This window comes from Bicyclus anynana, chromosome 2 (assembly GCF_947172395.1).
Source record: "Bicyclus anynana chromosome 2, ilBicAnyn1.1, whole genome shotgun sequence".
NCBI lineage: Eukaryota > Metazoa > Arthropoda > Insecta > Lepidoptera > Nymphalidae > Bicyclus > Bicyclus anynana.
The window spans coordinates 12,876,787-12,890,710 of NC_069084.1; the positions used below are offsets into that span (position 1 = coordinate 12,876,787).

The 13,924-nt window shown below is 37.8% G+C and overlaps 1 protein-coding gene across 8 annotated transcripts in view; it reads right to left on the reverse strand.

Annotated features, from left to right (window-relative positions):
* The window catches only part of LOC112045273 (nucleolar protein 4), a 180,199-nt gene that overhangs the window by 41,546 nt on the left and 124,729 nt on the right, over nt 1-13,924 (reverse strand). The gene's annotated exons all lie outside the window — the stretch shown is intronic.

Here is a 13,924-nt window from a genome sequence, read left to right on the forward strand (position 1 = left end):
TTGATGACTTGATAACTGCTCGAGCTGTCCGTGTATGACCGGCCTTACTAGTATTTTATGATGTTCAGAACCTGGTAAATAAAGACGAATTGCATTCCTGATACGGACATGGCGGGCGGTCTGCATTTAAAGATCCCTAAAACAGTATATTTTAATGGTAAATCTATAAATTACAAAAACCAAGACTACATATTATTATAATACAAGCAGATGCGCGAGGAAAACTCTGATCCTGACTGATATTACGATATGTAAGCCTTTACCTGTCCCTACATTATTTAAAAAATCGTCACTTATTGAGAATGTAACAAAAGCCGATATTTTGAAGAGAAGTAGAAGAAAAATAAGAAGAAGAAGAAAAATTACAACAGAAAAAAGAAAATAGTCACAAAAAGAAAATAAATGAGCATGCAAAGGCGGCCTTATTGTTAAAAGCTAAACGCGAGTGTGGTTCAATCACAGATTTTTTTCAGACTTCAATTAGTATAAAAGTCGTGAGTTGGTGCAAAACTCGTAATTTGATATGAACTGTTAAAGAATCATTAATGCAATTGCAAGAATATGTTTAATTACCGGAAGCTACAGGTACATTACCTACTCACTTATATAATAATCTATAAAATATTTTTAATGCCATTTATAAGGATTTATTATGTGGTGTAGTAAAATATTGGAATTAATAAATACACTAAAATGACGAATCTTTAAAGGTAGTTAAATTGGTTGAAGTAACATGAGTAAAAGTTGACGACAATTTTAGGTTATTTGCTATAATTAAACCAGAATTATTATAACTTAATAAAAAAGTTGATAAAGGACGTTGTTAAGTTAAAACTAAATAAAAAAACCAAAAGGGTTCCAAACGTATCTAAGAAGAAGGCTGCAACAATCAAGTATTCTTTAGCTTAACTTATTAATTTTGAACGTAATGTTTTCTGTTTAATGATAAAATAATTACTATTTTTATACAATAATCATGTAAGTAAAATTAATAACTAATAAGTTTTCAATAAAGCTGTTGATCATCGTATAACTTGTCATGGATTGTATGTAAAATTATACTGCCAAGACCCTTTGTCATCACCTTGTTGATTTAATGAAAGTACGAAGCAAGAAATTCAATTGCACTTACTATGTGCGAGATACTAATGTCATTATGCAATCCTAGTACCCATCATCCAATTCCGTCACATCAACTCCAATCATTTATCCTGCACACATGACATGACCTATTACGTAAATTTTCAGCACAAAGTGAAAATAAAGTAGCAGCTAATTTAAAAACAAGAACGAGGAAGGACATACAAATAAATACATACAAAGAGTTTAAACTTGAATGTAATAGCAACTTCTCAATGTGAAAATTAATACAAATGAATGTCGGTACTGAATTCAAAATAAATGGAACAGATCTAGATAACGATGTTCATGTAAATAGGTCTAGGACAATCTAAAGGACATTTTTATGTTCACTACAAGCAAGTAGGTAACAAGGTACCTAGTACTAGAAGTTTTCAGTTACTAGAACAACATCAGCTAGTATGTGCTTCCTTATCAGCACTGTAAAGACCGTGAACGATTTGATTAGTTCGACGCGCGCTTGCACTTTGAAATTACTTTCAAACTTGTGCCGATACACTAAACTCCTGCCAACTTCTGCTAGCCTGATAACGGTATGTAAAAGAACAAGAAACCTATTGGATATTGAAATGAAAGAATAACAATTTTCAGTATAAATATTGCTTAAATTTTATTTACAAGTATGTAAACATACCCTTTCTGAATAACAACCTCATGTTTGGCATCGACCAAAATGTTCATTTAGGTATAATTACAATAATCTACTTATTTTGCGAATAAACATTAAATAGGAATAATACAGTTAGTTACTAAACTTTTTCCAATAAGAAAACCATGAAAATTCTGGACCATGAGACATTGTTTGATACAGGTATTCATCCTTTTTCCGACAAAGTCATTGCCGGTAGGTTCATTAGCATGAAGAGAAATAAATAGTTAACCTAGCACGTAATTAATACTTAGACATTGAAGAGTTTACCTAGTAGGTATAACAACTTCCAAGTTGAATATTTAAAAGTACCAGGAAACTCGTGGAGAATATAAAGTAGGTACCGGGTAAGGCTCGAGTAAAGGCCAATTTTAAAAACAATGCCTCGCTCTTAGCGTGACAAAGGAAACTTAGCTAAGACAACCTCATCGATGGGCTAATTGCATTTTTTGCAATCACCACGTACCTACTAATGTCAAGGCTCACTCAACCATCGCAATGTCCATTCCTGACAACAACACAAAAAGTTGTTCTATTGCAACTTTTTAGAGAATGATCGACTTTAAAACGCAAACGAAGCACTACAACAAACCTTTAATTCACTTTTTTTAATGCGATTTTTCTTTTCAGGGATCGAGTTTCGCGTATAAGTTATCGACACGCGACGTACGTCCACACCGTACTGCTAGGAAACGCACACTGATCCGACGGCTAGTGCGGTGCGTTCGGTTCGGTAATACTTGTCCGGCCTGCCTCCATCCCCCCGGCCCCATTCCGAAATGCATCAATGACACTCGAAACACGCACATTGGTTCGCGGACAATCGATGAAAAAAAAATGTACCTGTAATAACACTTGCGCTAGGACAATGACGGTAATTTAGATGCGATGACTGCAAAATTTCATCGCGAAACAGAAAAATGAACGTTCCTTTTTCCCGCTAACTTAGAAGTATGAACTAACTTTTCATTGCAACTTAATCACCGTTTCCTAGAATGAAACAAGCAGAACGAGTATTAAATGAAATTCTATAAATAAATTTTCGAATTCCTATACTTCTACACTGGAACCCTGCAATATGTATAGACAAGAAACCAACAATCACCAGGATATAATGCGAAGGAAGAATGGTGTTCAAGAAAATCGTTGCTCATATGGCAGCAGAATTATGCCCAATTAGGGAAAATCAATTTCCGATGCACGCATGATTACGGACTCATAATGACGTAATTACACACACTGACACACTGTCGGTATATAGCTTGAGTGAGAACGTACATACAATTTATGTATTTGTGAAAGATGTGTGAATAATGAATATAGGTACACCAGCACACGAATTCATTAATGTATGCGTTTTCCAACACACACTAACGTTGTGTGAAAAATTGACACACCTAATATATTTACCCACCCACACTGCTAAACTATGAAACATCATTATTTAATATATAATACATAAGTTATGACTGAAACGTAATAGCCCAGTGGATATAACCTCTGCCTTCGATTCGAAGGGCTCGAATCTGATTCGGGGTATGCACCTCCTTTTCAAAAGTGCATTTTAAGAAATTAAATATCATTTGTCTCAAACGGTGAAGGAAAAACATCGTGAGGAAACCTGGTCTGACAATTTTCTTGATTCTTTAGGTGTGTGAAGTCTGCCAATCCGCATTGGGCCAGCGTGGTGGACTAAGGCCTAACCCCTCTCACACGTGTTCAACAGTGGGCCGAATATGGGTAGTTAAACAGGGATATTTCAATATCAATTTACGCATTTGGGGTTTTAATTCAACTAAATTCATGGCTAAGGTTCTGTGTAGATTGTTCCAAACTTTGATAGAGTCTAAGCTTTGGGGATTTTCATGTTTATATTATGTTACAAAAGATTAGCAAAAATATCCTTTCTGACTTATTTACGCGTAAGTACATATCATATGGCAGCAGTACAAAAGTTTCGAACATTCAAAACCTTCCTGGATCGTACTCAATCATATTTCAAGTATTCTCTTCACCTTCACCTTTGGCGATTGGCTGCATTATGGGAACACTGCACCGTGGATGATTGTGGATGCCTGAAGATCTCCTTCTGATTCTATTCGCTTTGACCTGGACCTTTACCCGTATATTATAAAATCAAATCACTAAACTGAAAACCAAAAAAAGAGCAGTGATAGCCCAGTGGATATGACCTCTGCCTCCGATTTCGGAGGGTGTGGGTTCGAATCCGGTCCAGGGCATGCACCTCCAACTTTTCAGTTGTGTGCATTTTAAGAAATTAAATAACACGTGTCTCAATCGGTGAAGGAAAACATCGTGAGGAAACCTGCATACCAGAGAATTTCTTAATTCTCTGCGTGTGTGAAGTCTGCCAATCCGCGTTGGGCCAGCGTGGTGGACTATTGGCCTAACCCCTCTCATTCTGAGAGGAGACTTGAGCTCAGCAGTGAGCCGTATATGGGTTGATAACGACGACGACGAAACTGAAAACCAACGACTGATCTATAAGAGCGAACCTTCAGATGAAATGTGACCCGAAATCATGAGAACGAAGCCTAGGAGAAGCTACAGTGGTTTTATAACAGCATATGATTGAAACTATGTCTAGGCGTAAATAACCTGCTCTGATTTTAACATGATGAAAACGGCACGAAACCTTAAACAGATCTCGTTCACTTAAAAAAACCTAACCCTTCTTGCAGTCGGGTAAAAAGAGCATATACTTGTTTGAATTCAGGACCATGAAGGTGATTTAGTTGTAATGACTGCAATTTTTCTGCAAAAAAACTTGATGAAATTTTATTGCGAAAAAGAAAACTTACGTCGCTGTCTCCAGCTAACTTAGCGACTACGTTCCATAGCTACTTAATCATCGTTTTAGTTTCTAATGGATTTTTGGATTCCTAACTTATACTCTGCAACAACTACGAGTAAGTAAAGACTAGAAACTAACAAAGAGAGTCCTAAGCTTAGAAAGAGTGGTTGGTCAAAAAATCTTTACTTTGTTAGCACTGCAAACTGCATAGAAACCAGAACAGATCACAATCTTCTTTTAGGCCTTTCCCGCACGATAACCACGATGTCAGCCGTTGTGCTTAGTCACTAGTAAGTTGTTTATAAGTAAGTACGCAATAGATATATTTATAAAGTAAACCAAATCAAATGATTTGATACCCTTGGAACCCTCGTCATTTTATTGGTTTTTCGAATTATCACCAAAACTACAACCTGAAAAATCAACCTGTCCTTGTAAAACTAAACCAACCTGCAGGCTTCCTTTGACATCATCTTTGACGTATATCATGACATCTTTGACGACGAACTTATACGAAATTGAGATTCTATGTAAAAATGTCATACAGTGCTTACTAGTGATATTCACTAGTAAGCAATGTATGACACTGAGGTTAAATGACATTTTGTCAATTGATTTGATGTTTATTTTAATACATTGATAATAAAGACCAAAACAGAGAATAAGACAGCTTGAATTTATTATCACGCAAAAGAGCGCATACTTACGTCTGCAAAGACATGCTCATAGCTCCAAGTGACGACAAAATCTTGTTGTCTATAGCGCTGGGTACACGGGTACGGATGCCCTGTCATCTCGCAGTAAGGCACGCTGCTATTGATGTTGATCTCGAGGGAGCAATCGGTAATTAACACGCGGCATGTTGTCTCAGGCGATTCGAACATACGTGTGGGGTACATATAGAGTGCGACCAAGTAGGCGTGTAGAATAGAAACTAGATTTGATTTCATTCTGCCATCTTCGGAAAACTTTTCTTACCCTCTTTTTACTACCGACCCTATCTACCCAATTATAAATCAAAACAGAATTGTGCATGGAATATATGAAAATCAAAGCTTAAGCAGGCTAAGCTAGAGTCAAAGTGTTTCTCTTCAGTATTCACGTAGACCGCTGTGCTCATTATGTTATGAGATAGACTTAAGAGTTAGATATAAGTTAGACTTAAGAGCTTGGCTCTCCGGTAACAACTGATAATTTATATACAGTGCGAGTAATTGCCTTGGCTTTACTTTACATAAAAACGTTTGGAACCGACAAGAAACCCGCTACGTACGTTCCATCTCGAAATCGGGTATTCTCAGGAGATATTGACTCTACAATTGCACTAATTGATGATGGAAAAAAATAGGGGAACGGCGAAAAATTCATAAATTGTGTAAGTTATTTTGTAAAGCGATTGTATCTAATTGTGACTAAGGTGGTATAAAGTGTAGACTAAAATAGTGACTAAGGCGGTATGAAGTCTCAGAGAACTCACGATAATTTTGAAAAACTGCTGGTTGTCGCCTTCCTCGAAGTTTCTGAACGCTAAGTAATGGTAACAATACATATATCTGTGTGAAAGTAAACAAATTGATTTACTGATAGATTTGATTGATTTCAAGCGTTCCCTCGGCTATAATATATTGAGTTTTTCTATCTTTTAAGAAATTATTAGTAGTATCAGAGATGATTAGTTGACGGTACTACACCTATGACTTTTTGGAGACTACGACGTTGGTCCTTGTCATTATCTTCGTTAACATCTGACACGTTACAGAATCGAAAACCATCACCTTAAGTCTACCACCTCTTATTGGAGAAGAGTGTTGGGTCTGAGGTCCAATTCCCCTCTCCTAAAAGGAGAGACAATAAGCTGATGATGGTAAAACTCAAGTAGGTACACCCTACGTTGTAGTTGATACCAACAGACATCGTTTCAAGATTAGGGAGCACCTACCTCGTTAACAGTTGTACCACCCACACATATGAAGCAACCCACACAGTGGAATCTTATCGATCACTATATACGTTGTATATATGCTGTAGGGAGGAAGATGTCGTTGGGGCAATAACAGCTATACATACGTACGTATCTAGACATATTGCGTATATCAATCTGGTGCAAAGCCTTCCCTTGTAAGACAGTAGGCGACTAGGAGTTCTATGAAATGGTTAAAAATTTTGTAATGTTATTTTTTACCTGGTTTCAGTTGTGAGCTCTCGGACCAAGGCGCGTTTGGATCCTCGTAACTTTGGTTTTCAAGTTTTCTACTTTACTAATATATACTTTACTAATACCTTTACTTGAAATAATAAACCTAAATGAATTTTTTATTTGACTTTTGACATCGATACATATAGACATATATACATAAGTATCTGTGATGAAGTGATTACCGCAGTAGGTACTTCTGTTGTTCAGGTTGTCCGAAAGATTTATTTTATCCACACGTAAAAAATAACCACTTCTAATCTAGTGTTACATAAAATTTCTCCTTATTAGGCCTTACTCATCTCTATTGAGAGAAAGATTACTCTTATATGATCCTTCTTTTGTATTCTTTGTGCTTAGACACACCACGCAGTTTTGTGCGGCTTGGTGATATATAAAACGTAGTTTAAATGCTTTATGTTTTGTGGGGGAAATGTTGTATCTAGCAAATTAATGAATTCTGATGCTGGTTCTGATTTGAATTGTCTCTACCTACTGTTGAAAGTCAATAATGAGTATTTCTTCACAGAAAAGTCATTGTTTATTTAGTTCCAAGAAAGATATCGAACCTGTGATTTTAAATCTGTTCAACAATTGAACAATAGCTACATGCCCAAATGGCAGATTAATATGATGACGATACTGCGTAGTAATATACATACGCGTATAGCATACAGAACAGTACTTTATCGATCTACATACATATAATATGTAGAAATGTACGACGTTCGGTGAGCTATAGATGTATGCTATAGGGAGGAAGACGACACTCAGGCAGGTATAGGTACAAAATATAGGTTGAGCCTATGTTACAGGGAGTAACGTACTAATTTGACATTATGTAAGTTTGTGGGATTTATGAAATGACCAAGAATCAAACCCACGTATCTATATTCTTTTTTAAAAAATACAGTTTTGTAAAGCCATTAGATACGTAATAGCCCAGTGAGATACGTGATAGCCCAGTGGATATGACCTCTGCCTCCGATACCGGAGGATGGTGGGTTCGAATACGGCCCGGGGCATGCACTTCCAACTTTTCAGTTGTGTGCATTTTAAGAAAATTAAATATCACGAGTGTCAAACGGTGAAGGAAAACATCGTGAGGAAACCTGCATACCAGAGAATTTTCTTAGTTCTCTGCGTATGTGAAGTCTACCAATACGCATTGGGCGAGCGTGGTTGACGATTTGCCTAACCCATTAAATGTATATTTTATACACAAATGTATTTGGTTTTACGAAAAGGCTAGTGCTTGAAGTTATGTTAGTAGATATGAAAGAAAACAGAAATCTGCTAAGCAAAGTTCAATCCTTGGATGTGACTTGTGATTTTATATTTTACCTTAATTTTTTAAAAATACTAAGTGCATCAAAATTGTTTTATACATGCAGTAATTTAAAGCGATTTGACGTCATGTAGGCATTTAGAAAAATGTCGGGAAACTTAACATTACTTGCAGCATACACTGTTCACATACGTAACAGATTATAATAATTACTGTTAAGGTGGCTTATTCAAGACATGCGTGATCGCTCAAATTGCAAATGCAATCTTTATTTCAATAATGTAAGGTGTATATTTCAATATCGAAAGCGTCGAACTATAATACCCGGGTTTCGGGTATATACCATGGAATCTCATGTTATTATTAGTAGTAACAATAGGTATACCAGGGTTGCCTCTTTTTAATCTATCGTCCACTGGTAATAAGTATCCCAGTTGGAAGGTTCACACAGTAACCCTTCAAACTTCAAAGGTAGAGCAACTTAACACCAGCGCTAAAATTATTAAGATTATAATTATTAAGATTATAATGCTTATGATTCTGTAGGCTGGTGTATGCAAAGCCTTTCTATAGCTCAGACTCAGACAATGGGGTGGAACATCGTGGGTTTTGTGTCAGCAGAAGTACTAAACTAAACCAAATAGACTTACGATTATTTAACGACAGAGTACTCGTATTCTTGACTGTAATCTCTTGTTGTTTTTGTGAGGATACAATATAATTTACCCGATACTAAAGCTAAATCGCAGTACGTGTTTGTTCACCAGAACCTAACTAGCCACGGCCGAAGTCTACTGGACTGGAAGACTCCTTTTATGAAGAACAGGAAGTTTTCCAACATATATGGTCGTACTATGCGTATGTTCGGTATACAATTACGGAGTTAGGCTTTGGAAGTTAGCTGGGCTTCAAGTTTTAGGCTGTATACCCTCAACTGTCCAATTAAAAAGCGACTTGTAAATATATTCCTCGGCATGATATCAGAAATCATGTTCCCAGGCGACAGTCCCTTAGCTTTCCAAAACAATACTCCAAAAAACACCATTAGTTATTAAGATCAGGGTCTGTACACTCTAGCGAAGTGTTACCATGAAGCTATTAGTCTAGCAACTAAAGACATGATTCCTCATGATAAACTGTAAAAATAACGAAACATTACGTCTTATGCTTGGACAATTGAGCATGTTAAAACCTTACAACCTGATACCTTCCAAAGACACTACGGTCTAACGTGCATAATGGGTTTTGTACTTACTTATTGTAGGAGCAAGGGTTGACAAATATACTTCATAAATTTAGATATGAGCCGTAATATCTCGAAGGCAGAGGTCATAGCCCAGTGGATATGACCTCTGCCTCCGATTCTGGAAGGCCTAGGTTCAAATCCGGTCCGGGGCATGCACCTCCAACTTTTCAGTTGTGTGCATTTTAAGAAATTAAATAACACGTCTCAAACGGTGAAGGAAAAATATCGAAGGAACAGGAAACCTGCACACCAGAGAATTTTCTTAATTCTCTGCGTGTGTGTAGTCTGCCAATCCGCATTAGGCCAGCGTGGTGGACCAATTGGCCTAACCCCTCTCATTCTGAGAGGAGACTCGAGCTCAGCCAGCCAATACAATTTCGAGAAAGTGGTGAATCGCCGAATCCAGCTCGGCTGGGATTTGGAAAACTCCGCGACATCTTTTCGTCTGAAATTCCTCAGTGCCTGAAGGGATGTTGCCAGTGATGACCTACGTATCCGAGAGTTGGTCGATAACTATGGGCTTCATTAGAAGGCTCAAAGTCACTCAACGGGCGATGGAGCGAGCTATGCTTGGAGTTTCTCTGCGTGATCGAATCAGAAATGAGGAGATCCACAGACGAACTAAATTCTCACTGACATAGCTCAGCCTGTCGCGAAGCTGAAGTGGCAATGGGCAGGTCACATAGTTCCAAGAGCCGATGGACGTTGGGGTCCCAAGGTGCTAGAATGGCGACCCCGCACCGGAAAGCGCAGTGTTGTTCGACCTCCCACCAGGGAGCCGCTGGATGCTGGCGGCTCGAGACCGTTTTGTTTGGAAGTCCATGCAAGAGGCCTATGTCCAGCAGTCTGTCCTGTGGCCTACGTCCATCGGCTGATAATGATGGATGATGATGATGATACCAATACAGTAACAAGCTTTAGCTTTTCATCAGAAAGTGTTTTAGATTATTTTAATTCATAAATGATATAACGAATATTGAATACTAATTTCATTTTGAAGTAACTGAAGTTAGGACTAATCAATTTTGATTTTTAAAAGCAAGAAATTAGCTTTCTTAACCCAGGGTATAAAAAACTATGACTTTTTCTGCCTTTTCAATTTAAAAAATAAGCACCACCCTCACATGGGTACCAGGGTGACATAACGCTGCGGCAGTTAATTAGTAAGAGGGCGCGGCGAGGCGCAGCGCGGGCGCGGCGTTTAGAGGAAATTGTCGTTTTTATACGGCCTCCCCCCAGTGAACATTCGAATAATGAAACAACATAGTTAGACGTCTTATAAACACATGTCGCTCTGGGTAATAAACAGAAATTAATATCTCAGCCCGACCATTTCGGTATACGGCTGACTATCAAAAAGGGCCAGCATAAACCATAACGATACGTAGCCGGAAAATCCGAAATCCTATCACGCTATTTTAGTACTTACAGTAAAGAATATAAAGAATATTATCACTACTACCTATTGTTCTAACATTGGAATGAGGCTAATGGTACGCTCTAATGTTAGTACCGCCCTCAGTCGGTTTCCTTGATGAATTTGATGGTTACGCGGAATTATCAAAAATTCCTAGTTTACGTATATATTTCTAGTTTACAGTGTCACTAGGTTGTATAAAATTACGTCACTACTACTAATTACAATGGGCATTTATCTTTTGTTTTAAACAATGCCTTTTTTAATAATTCTGTTTAGTGACGGTATACAGTATACACGGCGATCCTGTAGACATCTCATGTCAGTGGTATACATCAAAATATCGTCACAGAATTAATTATTTATTTATTCTGTGTCTGTTATCGTGAAAGTAAGATGCTATTTTTTATTTGGCACAAAGCACAAGTTAAGTAATATAATAATAAACACAAAGCCATCGCCGAAACATTGTACCTAAGTACCAAGGCGGCATAAGCACATCAGATATAGCGTCATTCATGGCATAATGCGACCGCCGTCGGGCCCGCTCGTAACAGTCTAGCGCAGCTAAAACCGAGCGATTCGGTTTTATACACACCCCCTATAAAAGCAAAAGGACCGGGTATGGTTCCGGATAAGTGGGGGTCTGTATCTTTATATCTGCCCCCCTGCGGCCCCACATTATGACCGGGGGGTTCTTTGGACAGCTAAAAGAAATATCCGGTTGCTTACCCGGGCAGCAGCGGGCAGGCGGTAATTCCTCTTCTAAGTATACTTTGCTTATTTACACCAACTTGCTCGCACCTCCCGCCGTGTATTGGCACATACGGGCGCCTTTTTAATTAAGGGAAGGGTATACGAACGTGTTAAAGACGAGTTTTATGTTTTAACACGGAAAAACTGTTAGTGAGTATATTACAGAAATATTTTCTAAATAATTTAAAATAATACACTTCCAGATCTAGGGTTACATGTGTTTAATTCGTTCGAAATGACTGTTTAAAATACTCTGTCAAAGAAAAGACATCAACGTGTTGCCTAAAAATATAAAGACAACGTCGTTCGTTGAGTATGTTTATATTTAATTTTTTTGAAAAGGAGCTTTTGTTTTATGCAATTTATGTTTTTTTATCACAATGCTTTTATTGTCTTTACGAGTAGGAGTAATTCTTATTACTAAATATTAATAATAATAAAAAAATATATAAAATAACTAATTTCTGCGATTTAATTCAATGGCTTTGAGCCTGAAAATCAGTGATAGGTACAGCTAGTGCTATCTTGATCCGATTAACGTGGCGAGCACTTCACACATGCACTAAAGTATTGCATACCCTAAGAGATGCTTTTCTTGCTTGCTTATTAAATGCAAATTTTCCCAGTTAACCAAACTGGGAAAATTTGAAAACCAATTTGGGAAAAGTTTTTCTGACTAGTGCATCGACATCCTTATTCACACCATTGGTCGTGGGTTCGAATCCTGGGTAAAACTATTGCACTTTTCTTGTGTCAGGGAAATTCTCCTTATCAGCAGGGAAGATGGTAATGTTATAAATTCGGGAACATTTTAATTGCTAACGTTAATCCTGCCGTTATCATTAACATTGGATAGTAAATAGTGATTATTATAGATAGAGTCTTCATCACCAAGTCGATGAAACTTCATTGGGGCAGTGTTCCAAATCTCCTAGGAGCGTCAGGTAATAAGTTCTGGAGGTCAACGAAGCCGTGATAGCCCAGTGGATTTGACCTCTGCCTCCGATTCCGGAGGGTATGGGTTCGAATCCGGTCCGGGGCATGCACCTCCAACTATTCAGTTGTGTGCATTTTAAGAAATTAAATATCACGTGTCTCAATCGGTGAAGGAAAAACATCTTGAGGAAACCTGCACACCTGAGAATTTTCTTAATTCTTTGTATGGAGTCTGCCAATTCGCATTGGGCTAATTAGGTGGGCTATTAGCCTAACCCTATCATTCTGAGAGGAGACTCGTGCTCAACAATGAGCTGAATATGGGTTGCTAATGATGATGATAGTGTGAAGTCTTGGTTAATAACCTACTAAATTATAATAAGTAATAACACGATATAGAACGAGAGGCGGAATTACGAAATAAAGACGAATGTAGACCAATCGCAGCCGAACCGAAAATATCGCTATGTTTCTTAATTCTTATTTAATATGGTCATCATCATATCAGTCGATGGACTTCCACTGCAGGACATAAGCCTTTTGTAGGGACTTCCAAACATCACGAACCTGAGCCGCCTGCATACAGGAAATCCTTGCGACTCGCTTGATGTCGTCAGTATACCTGGTGGCGGGGTCGACCAACACTGCATTTTCTAGTGCAGGGTCGCCATTACAGCACTTGGGACCCCAATATCTATCAGCTCCTTTAGTATGTACTAAATAATAATAATACCTCCTTGGTTCAGAGGTTAGCATACGTTGTTTCAGATAACGAGGTCCTGGTTGAATCGGGCAATGAGACACTGAGCTTTCTTAATTCTAAGATTTTTTTTAGTTAATTTTTTTAACCCTAAGTTGGAAAGATGGTGTTACAACCATGTACTTCGGAGAGCACGTTAAGCCGTCGGTCCCGGTCATTATCTGATAGTGGTCATAAATTAATATCACCGTAATCCCGCCAACCCGCATTGAAGTAGCGTGGTAGGTATAAGCTCCATATCCCTTAACTCCTTGTAATTATATAGGCTCTGCAGTATATAATTAAAATAGTTTGATAGATTTGATGATAAAAATATGATGATACATTATAATTGCGAATATACGTCTGTTCGTCTGTTACCTACATTATACGGCTAAACCACAAAATCGATTTTGACATAGATTCCGAAGAGCAAGCAGAACATAGCCTTTTTATCCCTGAAAAATCATCCCTGATTTGTAAAAACGTGTGCGTCTCGGAATGCTCCACAAAAGTAAAAACTTAAACCTGCTGCGTATGCGTGAGAGAAAGGGAAGTCATACATAGGGGTGTTCAAGTGATAACGCGTTACGTTATCACTTGAACAAACGGAGTTGCGGGCATCTGCAGTGCTGGTATGACACTTCTTAATTTCAGCTTGCCTTTTTATATAAAAATTAAATGACTTTATAAAGAATCTCCCCTCACCTAGCTTTAACCTAAATCATCAAGGCACGCTGAAAT